The sequence below is a fragment of the Electrophorus electricus genome, chromosome 1 (assembly GCF_041902795.1).
Source record: "Electrophorus electricus isolate QZ-2024a chromosome 1, ASM4190279v1, whole genome shotgun sequence".
NCBI classification, from domain to species: Eukaryota; Metazoa; Chordata; class Actinopteri; order Gymnotiformes; family Gymnotidae; genus Electrophorus; species Electrophorus electricus.
The window spans coordinates 9031538-9043720 of record NC_137497.1 but is presented as its reverse complement, the minus strand read 5'-3'; the positions used below and the strand labels follow the sequence as shown (position 1 = coordinate 9043720).

Here is a 12183-nt window from a genome sequence, read left to right as displayed (position 1 = left end):
ACAGTGCCAAACAGCACCAAACTGATGCACTATGCTATCTGCTAACAACAGTACACAGTACGCAGGCCTTTAAACATTAAAGGGATGACTAAATAAGGCGACCGAGGGGTCTACGTTTTCGTCTAAGCCTCCTCTATTTGATGAATCAGCTGCCAATCACACGGATGGCCATAGAAACACTTGGAAACACCTGGAAGTATATGCTAGTCATCCGCCCCTTTCCCCTTCACATAGGTGAGAATTGCTGTCACTCCAAGAAAATGGCACGTCAATGGTCAATAGAAATCAATATAAAATAGAAAAGGGGGGGTCTAATGCTCTATTCAGCAACAGTTTTATGTCAGTAGCATGCATTTTCAGTTAACCAAAGGCTTGCGTAGTTTGGGTTTGTTACAAAGGAACCGAAACGAAAGAAAAACTTTGTTTTTACGCAAAGAACTAAGCATGCAATTAAAGAACCTTACTAACACTCTGTAGGCCATTTAAACATGTCACGTAGTTGTTTTGATGGTAATTGAATTTACTATGACAAAATCTGAAATTATCTTATACCGGAAGAATGTTTTAAAAGGCAACTTATAAGGGCAGGCACATTTTTGTGGAAATTTTACCCGAAAAATGTGGTGTCTTCAGTGTGCAATTTCTGGCGAGCGGATGCATGTAGACATCTGAAAATCGGTAAGCAGGTATTAGTTCTAAGAAATGTTATGTTAATAAATGTACTGTCCTTAAGTATATTTGATGTTATCAAGTAATTTATTTGAGCATGCCAGTTTGGGCCTGCCCACTGGCCCGCTAGGGGGCGTTGGTGCATAAGGGGGTTAAAAGGCCAATTAAAAGGCCTGGCACAACTGTTATGGAAATTTACCAGAAAAAAACATGGTGTATTCGGCGTGGGATTTCTGGCAAACAGATGTATGTAGACAGCTGAAAGTTGGTAAGCAGGTACTTGTATTAGTCCTAAGAAATGTTATGTTGATAAATGCACTTAAATCAAGTGATTTAAGTATGCCAGTTTGGGCCCACCGGTGGGCCCACTGGCAGGCCCACTAGGGGCATTACTGCATTTCACAGTTAATTCAAGTACCAGTGGTCTTTAGATCACGTACTAAACATGAGTCTTGTCATTCCTAGATTTTTCCCACATTCCAGTAATTTCATTAAGTAAACTTTAAATAGAAAATAAAAATGCAGACTCTGGAATTAATTGAAGAGAATAGCCAGTCTCATCTGTATTCTGAGCTCAATATTACAAACAAGGCATAGTCTGGAATATGTCTAACAATCACAAACAACACACATTTTTATGCACTTTTCAGAAGTGGTTATGTAATCGCCCCACCTTCATTACAGACTAGCGTTTCAAATCTCCGCCACTATGTTCAAACATACATTATTCAATATATGCAAATTGAGATCCATCATTATGCAAATTAATGCTTCCTGTGTCAGTGGGGGTTTCCTCCAGGGTCTCTGGTTTCCTCTCACAGTACATAAATACGGAAGTTAGGTTGATTGTATATTCTAAATTGTCCTCTTTGAATGTATTTGTTCAGTGGTGGTTGGTACTGTGTGTGTGTATGTATGTCCAGGGATGGTTGGTTCTATCTATCTATCTATCTATCTATCCATCTATCCATCTATCTATCTATCTATCTATCTATGTCGATGGTTGGTGCTCTGTGTGCATGTATGTCCAGTGATGGGTGGTGCTCTGTGTATGTGTATGTCCAGTGATGGGTGGTGCTCTGTGTATGTGTATGTATGTCCAGTGATGGTTGGTGCTCGGTATGTATGTCCAGTGATGGGTGGTACTCTGTGTGTGTATGTATGTATGTATGTCCAATGATGGTTGGTACTCTGTGTGTGTATGTATGTATGTATGTCCAGTGATGGGTGGTGCTCTGTGTGTGTATGTATGTATGTCCAGTGATGGGTGGTGCTCTGTATGTATGTATGTGTGTATGTATGTTCAGTGATGGGTGGTGCTCTGTATGTATGTATGTGTGTATGTATGTTCAGTGATGGGTGGTGCTCTGTGTGTGTATGTATGTCCAGTGATGGGTGGTGCTCTGTCCTGTCTTAACCTCCTCCCCTTCCCCTGCACCCAGTGCAGTAACCCAGGGGTCTGTGGTTCTGATAGAGTAGCTGTGTGTAAACTGGCTGCTGCTTCTTTTTCAGGGAACATAGATGAGGGAACAACACTGTGTGTGTTGAAGTCACCACACTAGAGTGGGACAAGAAACTGAGCATGTAATTAAATTTATAAGACAGGTGAGATGGGACAGGTGAGATAAGACAGGTGAGATGAGACAGGTGAGATGGGACAGGTGAGATGGAACAGGTGAGATGGAACAGGTGAGATGGAACAGGTGAGATGGAACAGGTGAGATGAGACAGGTGAGATGGGACAGGTGAGATGGGACAGGTGAGATGAGACAGGTGACTGGAGTTCTTCATTGTGAAAGAACTAAATGTATCAGACAAATAAACTCTAGTAACAGCCTAGCAGCACATGTAGCTTAAAGTGAAACAAAAAACACTGCAAACAACACACCAGTGGTAAAAATTTTGAATTTATTTCACCAAATACAAGTCTATTTATCATTCCAGTCACCATGTTGTAGTAAAGTTTAGTATTTACTTACCCAGTACAAGTCTATTTATCAGTCCAAACACCATGTAGTAGTACAGTTTAGCCTGAAATGAGGTGAGGAATTGCTGAAGTACAGAAGAATTATTATTAGATAAAGCATAAAGAAACACTAACCAGGTAGAGAATTATCAGTGTAAAGAACCAGGCTAACCAAGATTGCAAAAGATAAGGCAATGAACAAGATGAACCAAACATACCAAATGACCCAAGCATAACATTGAACACAGCAGAGCAGCAGTAGCAGAGAGACAGCACACAGCACACAGCAGAGCAGCAGTAACAGAGAGACAGCACACAGCAGAGCAGCAGTAACAGAGATACAGTACACAGCACACAGCAGAGCAGCAGTAGCAGAGAGACAACACACAGAACACAGCAGAGCAGCAGTAGCAGAGAGACAGTACACAGCACACAGCAGAGCAGCAGTAACAGAGAGACAGCACACAGCAGAGCAGCAGTAACAGAGAGACAGTACACAGCACACAGCAGAGCAGAAAGTGTGGTGGAGTTTCTGAGCTACTGAAGGCCATAATCATCTGTTCCTCATGTCTGTCATTACAAAAATCTTTAACCCTTTTCGCTGCCTCCCATCATCAATGTTAGTGGTTCAAACGGTTTCCACAGTAAGTGCTCCAATCCAACTGTTGCTCTTATAGGCACTTGGATAGACAACAATAAATTAAGCACTTCAGCCAACAGATTATTTTCCAAATCCTCCTTACTCTTTCCCTTAAGCTAAGATGAGGAAATGCAGCCTCAGCTTCACCTAAATTAAGACAGTCAGCTGATACAATTTAAGATTTATTGACTCTAGCCACTGCCAACGCTCCACACCTGCAGAGTTTCTATATATTTTCTCAAGTCAAAAATGTGTTCGTGCTCCCTGCGTCTCACTTAACAAATTGCTATCCATATGATTATTTTCTAATTTGCTTCGCTGAATTCCATCAATTATTAATATGTTGACTTAACCATAACTTATTTGAGTAAATTAAAATTTTACACTATTCCAAAATTCTATTAATCGCCACTCACATTGTTTATATTCTTATCCTGTAATACTTTAATCCCACCTTCTCCTACTGCTACTATTTTAATGTGTCCGTAATATGTACACTCTCTACTGCTGTAACTGTCACCGGTTTTATATACTGTACCTCCATCCATTACTTTATTATATTTATTACTAAAACCTCATTAATATATTTTGCGTGTACGCATTTTATAATTAGATGATATTAATCACGTTTAAATAGATCTGTCTGCGTATCCATTCACTTCCTTTAGTGGTTAAAATGAGTGACCTCTGCCCTATACAACCATACCACAATAATCTTAATTATAACCTGAAAAAAAACTGTTATGCTGGTATGTCGTATATTTGTACGGTATTTTTGTTAATCAACTCACGATAGCCACATCAAGACAAACCGTTTTTACAGACAAAACATTGAACATTTATCTCTTAGTGCTGTTTTAGCTCTACTATTATTCTCTTTCTTCTCTTTTATTCTCTTTCTTCTTTTATTCTTTCTTTTATTCTGTCTTCTTCTTTATTCTTTTTCTTCTCTGCACATTTTCTTTACTTCACTCATTGTGGCCACATGTAAACAAAAACAACTGGAACATACAACATTTAACATTTATCTCTTCAGCACTTTTTTTCTCACCATTTTCCGTTTGCAAAAATATTTTTATGAAATCATTTTCATTTTCACCAGCTGGTTTTCTAACTATTACTCTTTTTTGCTATTTTTATATTTTATCAGTCAATTCTCAGTCTGCACTTTTAAGACGCCCAAGACCTACTACAAAATTCTGTGGACAAGGTCTTAATACCACCTATGCAGAATGTTTCAAACAGGACTTCTGCTTACCTATAACGGTGCACGTGTGTGGATTCAGACCCTGGTCACAGAACAACGCAGCTCTGGGCCATCTATCAGCTGGTGCTGATAACCCTACTGCTGACGGTGTGGGTGCGTTTGAAGAGAATAGCCGGTCCCATCTTTATTCTGAGCTCAATGTTGCAAATGAGGCATAGTCCAGAATATGTCTAACAGTCCCACACAACACATATTTTTATACAGTTTTCAGAAGTGATTACATAATCACCCCACCTTCTTTACATACTAGTGTTTGACATCTCCACCACTATGTTCAAACATACATTATTCAATATATGCAAATTGAGATTCATCATTATGCAAGTTAAACTTGACACCATTATATCCCATTGGAAGATTTTTTTTTAAACAAAGATGATCTCAACTCACACCACCAAACATCTGCAAGATGATGTGGCAGGTCAGTATCACTCTGCCCTTGTGGTAAGATAATGAACCTTACTTAGCCACAGAACTCTCAAAGAGGCTTTCAAGTCTTTTAAAAACAGAGATCTTTTTCAACACTAATGAAGTTATTTCTCACGGGAACAGTTCAGAGTAATCTGCCTTAGACTTGTACAGAAGCCTGTATCAGAGCCTCAGTTCTGCACTTAGAGTCCCAAAAAGTCTCTGACCTTAAGATACCACAGAAACATTATTCATGCTTTCAGACAGTCTTGCACCTCTCTGCACCTGCTACAGAGAGCTTTAAAGCCTATTATAATTAGATCACAGATCACCTCATGAAAATACAGAATAACGATTGGCCTTTACCCCAACACATTTTATTACCTTATTTTCGTATAACCAGAGCTCTGTAGTTTACATACTGAAGCTGAGAGTCTCCTGTAACCAGAGATATGTTTATCACTAATGATTAATGATAAATGTAACTGAGAAGTGTAGATTATTCACTAATGATTAATCTGCACTTCTCATAGATACATTTATCAGTAATGATTAATCTGAACATGCTGCACTCAACACAAGCAACAAATGACTGAAGTCATGGTGAAACACAAATACTAGATAGCTAGTAGACACTTAGCTTTGGTTAGTTGTCTGCATCAGCAAGTTTTGAATGGTCCAGTAGTCTCCTGTGACTTGTAGACATTGTTGATATCAGAATCATATGCAGTTGCAGAAAATGAATAAACAATAGGACAATAGTAAAGATTGGAATGCCTAAACTGTTATTCATGTGAAGGAATTTCAAAAACAGGAAATGGCATCACACAGGTGATGCCACCATCATGACAGCTCTTCCATCAAGTGGCACCATTCTGTTTGAAGAGAAATACATGGACTTCATTCATGACCTGTGTCTCATATTTTGTGCATGCACACACACACACACACACACACACACATACACACACACATACAATTAGTAATATCTTTTCATTATCATAAACTCTTTTTGTGTTGTCTGTAGATCCTCTGACTGAACTACATTATTTACTGTATTTACTCTTTTACAGACTATCTGGCTGTGGTCTCACTGAAGGGTCTTGCAAATCTCTCACATCAGTTCTACAAACAGAAAACACACTGAGAGAGCTGGAGATGAATAATAATGACCTGCAGAATTCAGGAATGGTGCAGCTCTGTGCTGGACTGAAGAGTTCACACTGTAAACTGGAGATTCTCAGGTGAGTTTCTGTTAATTCATTCTCAAATGGAACCATTATGGTGCACAATTTATCAAATGTGATTGTCCTCTTCTTTAAAGAAATGACAAAACTGCCTTGTAGTGCAACATTAACAGAGTTAAAATAAGGCACTGCAGGACAAAGATATATAGATCCAGACAATACATTTCTGGTGAAACTAGCTGCATTTCATTAAATGACCACACTGTGACCACAAAGAGTTACATTTACAGTAGTAAAAAAATAAACTAGTAGTACAACTAGTAGTAAAAAATAAAGAAATAATAATAATAAGAAGAAGAAGAAGAAGAAGCATTAGGGTCTTGGGTTCGAGTCCCTCCCTCAGTGAAGTTTCTGTCTGCACTTGGGTCTTGGGTTTAAGTCCCTATTTGAGTTGAGTTTCCCTGTTTCTCTCAGCACTAGAGTCTTGGGTTCCAGTCCCTATCTGTGTAGGTTTCCTTCAGGATCTCTGGTTTCCTCTCACAGTCCATAAACACGGAAGTTAGGTTGATTGGATATTCTAAATTGTCCTCTTTGAATGTATGTTTGTATAGTGTTGGGTGGTGCTCTGTGTGTGTATATCCCCTGATGGTTGGTGCTCTTTGTGCATGTATGTCCAGTGATGGTTGCTGCTCTGTGTATGTATGTCTGCTGCTGTGTGTGTATATGTATGGACAGTAATTGTTGGTAAGTAACAGGCAGTAACAGAGAGACAGGACGCAGCAGTAACAGAGGGAATTTTCTTGAGTCTGTGAACTTAACTACTAAATTTTGCCTTTTTCTGGAGAAGCACCGCATGCCCTCAGAAACTACTTCCTGTTCCATTGGATCACAGAATGAAATGATCTACTGTTGTTCTCCAGAGGTCACTGAGTATATATATAGTAGCAGAACTAAAAGAATCTGGTATGTGTGCTATAATGTCTGTAGAGGACAGAGGCTCTGTTATTTCCAATTTTCTGGCCCTCGTTAATTGGTCATCAAGCATGAAGAAGAACGTTATAGGAGAGCTAGGGTGTTCTCTAAGGAAAACCACATAGATGATACATCTGAACCAAGAAGAAAGCAGCCCAAAGTAATGGAAGGCTTTGTTGTGGACTGTCTATATGGAGAATGTGTGACGCCCAGCACAGCTGAGATTTAGGTAATTCCAGACACTCAAGCGGTGTAGAAACTGTTGGATGCTCTAATGTTCCCATCTTTGAGACAGACTGTGCAGGCTCCTCTAACCACAGTGAACAGCTGTAGCTGTGAGCGCTCTTTTAGCACTCTTAGCCGCTCACATACATGGCTCCAGAGCACAATGAACCAAATGTGTGTAATAACTTACCAATAATATAATAAAGTCAGAAATGTAATAAAGTTTTGCACTTAATGATAGTGTAAACAGAAGAATGAGTGTAAAGTAAACTGGATTATGTAGAGAAAAGGTTTCTGCAGGCTTCAGTGTAAGGCCTCTGAAGGCCTCTGTGTCAGGTGTTGGACTAAGGCCAGGACATCACGAGATGGACTGAAAGAAACAGTTTTATTGTGATGAAATCCGATATTTTGTGTCAGGTAGATCGAAAAGTTGATTAATTCTCTGAGAATTTGATTTGCTTATTAAAATAATTGGTATCCAGTTCCCCATAAACATTAATATAACTATCTGTGATTCTAGATATTTGTTAGCTTTAGTTTAGCTAAATAATTGTTTAGATAAAAGTCTTGGGTAAATGGTGAATCACTTCAATTAAACCTTCTGGAGGATTACGTGGATAATAACATAGTAATCAGGGATTAGCCACCGTGGCTAATGTTGATTCCTTCATATGTATTTGAATCCATTTGATACAGAATAAGGAGGATGCTGTTAATAGTAGTGCTAGCTAATGAGATACCTACAGCCTAATAGTATCTAGACCAGTGTGCAAATATATATGTGTGATATGTATGATATATATGTGCATATATATTAGTGAGAAAGTGCAGAACACTTCATCCTTCCTAACACACTGACCTGTTTGTCAGTGTTCCATAGATACTTAAAGTTGTGGTGGACCATTTCTAATTTTGTAAAGTATATTTGATGTATTTGGTTGAATGTTTCACATTCATTGAGAAAGTGTAGCTCTCTACAGTGTCTTTGTTACACTGATGTCTTATATTGGCTGGTCTGGACCGCCAGGCTGTGTTAACTGAGTCTGGACTTTGTCAACATGGTTCTGTGTTTAATATCAGTCACTTTGAGCAGGTCGTCTGCTACAGTGTTCTGTTTCTTAGCCAGTTAATACTGCATTTTACTTTGTACTTGTGTTTGTGTGTTCCAGTGGGTGATGTAGTTTTGTTTTTGAAGTGATATAATTTGGCTTGATCTGATTGTTTGTATTTCAGTGATTTTTCTAATTTCAGAGGAATTATGAGTTTTGATAGTTCTGATTTCTACCAGATAGTGATTCCACCTGAATCTCTCCCTCTTTTAATGTCAGGGAGTGTAACAGCAGGGAGGAGGATTTCCTTGTAGTTTAAAGGACAGTGAGTCACCGAATCAGATTTATATCAGATTTACATCAGATTTACATCAGGTTTCATGGAGATTTATAATGTCTTTATCTTTTGTGTTATTTGTGAATTCAGTGTTTATACTTTTGCACCCAAACAGGGATGATTTTATGCCTTGAATGTTCCATAGAAAGACAGTTAATGGTTTCATTATTTAAATGAAGTATGAAAGGAAAAACACAAATACAAACAGATTCAAAGTGAGATAAACCTGTAAAAATGAAGGATTATGTTGTTATTATATGTACAAATATGTACAATTCATGTATATAAACATACATATTAAGATGGTGTAATGACTAACCTATAAACAGCGATGTTTATTTATTTGTCTATTTATTTATTAAATCATTTATCTATTTATTTATTTGTTGATTAATGAATTGTGAATTAGCTCAGCAGTCTGTTGCATATGAGTTTGAGCATCTGTGTGATCTCTCCATCTCTGTAGTGTTTGTGGAGGGTGGAGTTTGTACTACAGAGGCGTAGGTCTACTGTTTGGGCTGTGTTTTGGGGGTGGGTGTTGATGGCAGGTGTACTTTACTGTGGATGGCTTGCTGGGCAGCTGGCAGAGATGCTCACAGTGTCCTTGTGCAGGTGGACGTGGTCATGAAGGCTGTGGATGCTGAGGTTGGAGTGGTGTGCCAGGTGCACTTTAGCCAACAGTGCATATCCACAGGAGATCTCTGCATTTATCTTGTGGATTGTAGCTGGATGGAAGTCTCTACTGGGCAGGATGGTAGAGATGGTGATTTTGGAGGAGGGGAAGGTCTCTGTGGAGGTCTGTGCTACTCTTCTTACACACTCTGCTACACTCTTGCTGCGCCATCAAGTCATTCTGGATAATGAGGTGTCTTGGATTACCTGAGATGGCATGTGTAAGAAGCTGGAGGGCATTGCTGGTTCGGGAACACCAAACTTTTGCAACTTTAGATCCTGGGAAAAGCTGTTCCTCGTTTAAGAATTTTCCATTCAAATCAATTAAAATGACTATGCCTGCATCTGGAGGAATATTTGTATTGGGTTTTTTATCTGACTGAGTGTGGATGGACCGGATGGGGCTCAGTGTGGCAGTCTGTGGTTCAGAGTTGATTTAGTGTTGCTCTGCAGAATCAGAGGTCTGCTGATTGGCTTTTAGTCTCTGTAGCTCCTCCTTCAGAGTGATCATGGTACTGTCCCTGAGCTGTAGTTCTTCTCTTTTAGTCTCTGTAGCTCCTCCTTCAGGGTGATCATGCTACTGTCCCTGAGCTGTAGCTCCTCTCTTTTAGTCTCTGTAGCTCCTCCTTCAGGGTAATCATGGTACTGTCCCTGAGCTGTAGTACTTCTCTTTTAGTCTCTGTAGCTCCTCCTTCAGGGTGATCATGCTACTGTCCCTGAGCTGTAGCTCCTCTCTTTTAGTCTCTGTAGCTCCTCCTTCAGGGTGATCATGGTATTGTCCCTGAGCTGTACTTTCTCTCTGACTGCACTGAGCTCCCTCCTGAGAGCCGCTATGTCCTTCTGGGGCGCCAACACTTCTCCGCTCAGTTCCAGCAGTGAGTTTTTAACTGGTCCAGCTGATCTTTGAGATGCTGGGAGGGTTCGTTGGATGGTGGGTTGGACAGAAGAAGATGTTTGAATTCTATTGTCTCAGCTTCCTGGAGAGAAAGACTTTCTCTTTGCTGGAATACCGTGATCTCCATTTGTCTGTGTTGTGCTGGTCTGGCCTGTGTTGTGCTGGTCTGTGAGGTGTTTTCGCGTCCCTCCCCTGAACCCTGGGTTACGTGGCTACTAGTCTCCTCCTCCTCAGTTACTCTCTCAGTCTCTGCTGCTGCTCTGATAAAGGTAAATTTTTCCTGAACAGAGCAGAGGCCTCACTGCTTTGAAACATGATGGTGCCTTTGTGATAAATGTTCACAGTTAGGATGGTGTTATCCTCATCTTCATCTTCAGTGACTATCTGTCTTCCATTACATATGCCCCTTTTTATGTGTGGCTTGTTATGGCACAGACAGCTCTGTGGCAGCTCCACTGTATTCTGTATATAACAGGAGACTGGTGATGGTGGTTTTGTTCACTGTATTCTGTATATAACAGGAGACTGGTGATGGTGGTTTTGTTCACTGTATTCTGTATATAACAGGAGACTGATGACGGTGGTTTTGTTCACTGTATTCTGTATATAACAGGAGACTGGTGATGGTGGAGATTCTCAGGTGAGTTTCTGTGACTACTTTTGAATGTAAATAAAGAGCCATTTTAAAAAGGTCAGTGTCAGCTCCCTTATAGTACAGTATTAAACAAACATTGCCAGGCAAGGCAATGCAAGGAAATTTACACTTTTATATTATATTATAAAGTTCTCTTCTTTAAATATTTCTAAATATAGTTTTCTGTTGAAACCTCACTGCATTTCATTAAATGACCACACTGTGGAGACAGAGAGTTACATTTGTGATGCATGAGCAGATTTTCAAGTGTAGAAGAGAAATATAACATTGTAAAGAGAAGACCCAGATGAGTCCTTGTCCACATGTACAGGTGTATTTATTACAATGCTGCTTCAACTAGGCGCTTTGGCATTTTGTCCACAAGCTGCATTTTTGGTCACCTGAGCGCAGAAATTTTGCAAAATGTCTTTTACAATCACACGATTCCCTTGTGTTTTTGGGTGGGAGACCCTGTTCTCATTATGATTGACACCGTGTGTTCAACACATGTTGAGGTGAGCTGAACTGATAACCGTGCTGGAGGAAAGAACTCCACTGAAAGAATCTCACTGTAGCTCCACAGATCTGCTGTAGTGTCAGCTGTGTCCACTCTCACTGTAGTTCCACAGGTCTGCTGTAGTGTCAGCTGTGTCCACTCACTGTAGCCCCACAGGTCTGCTGTAGTGGCAGCTGTGTCCAATCTCACTGTTGCACCAAAGGCCTGCTGACTTGTTTAGTTGGGGTTGTTTTGTGTTAATGTAAATGGTTGATTTTAGTTAATAAATTAGTTGTGTGAAGTAGCGATATTGTGAGTCGAAGTTATGATCCAACTGAAACAACATGTGAATGGTCCTCTTCTCCCCAGTATTTTACTGCACACATACAGTCCATGAAGGACAAACTCCAGGGGCACATTTCATGTCAACAGCAGACATGAGATAGTTGCCTCACACACACTTAACTGACTGATTGGGTCTGAGTCACACACACACACTGACTCAGCTATTGAGCCTCCAGGATTCTCGGTGCACCACACAGACAGAACTCAGGACCTCACTGGGAAAAGCAAAGGCAGAGTAGAATGTTTCATGATCAGTGACTCATATTGTGAGCACAGGAATGTAAACTCTAGTAAAAGATTATGCTGTCTGCATTCTGTCCAATCAATACTGAAGTGTTCATTCCTCCATAATCACTACTGCAGTGTTTATTCTTCCATAATCACTACTGTGGTGTTTATTCCTCCATAATCACTACTGCGG

At 39.9% G+C, this 12183-nt stretch overlaps 1 protein-coding gene across 5 annotated transcripts in view; it reads left to right on the top strand.

Annotated features, from left to right (window-relative positions):
- The window catches only part of LOC113569406 (NACHT, LRR and PYD domains-containing protein 3-like), a 429360-nt gene that overhangs the window by 390012 nt on the left and 27165 nt on the right, over window positions 1-12183 (top strand). The window lies entirely within an intron of this gene.